Here is a 226-nt window from a genome sequence, read left to right on the forward strand (position 1 = left end):
CCATCTATTTTATTTGCAAATATAACCCCAATGCATGGGCCACACTAGAAACTCAACAAATGTTTATTATTGAATAAATGAATGAGTAGCCTGTGATTCTGTTATTTCTTATTTCTATGTCCTAAGCTTATAATTAATTCTTTGTAAATAACTTGCTTCTTCTTTGCAGCTTTCAATATCCTTTTTTTTTATTGTAAAGATACTATACAGAGGGTTACAGTTACAT

This window comes from Dipodomys ordii, unplaced genomic scaffold, assembly GCF_000151885.1.
Source record: "Dipodomys ordii isolate 6190 unplaced genomic scaffold, Dord_2.0 Scaffold32, whole genome shotgun sequence".
In the NCBI taxonomy this organism is placed as follows: Eukaryota; Metazoa; Chordata; class Mammalia; order Rodentia; family Heteromyidae; genus Dipodomys; species Dipodomys ordii.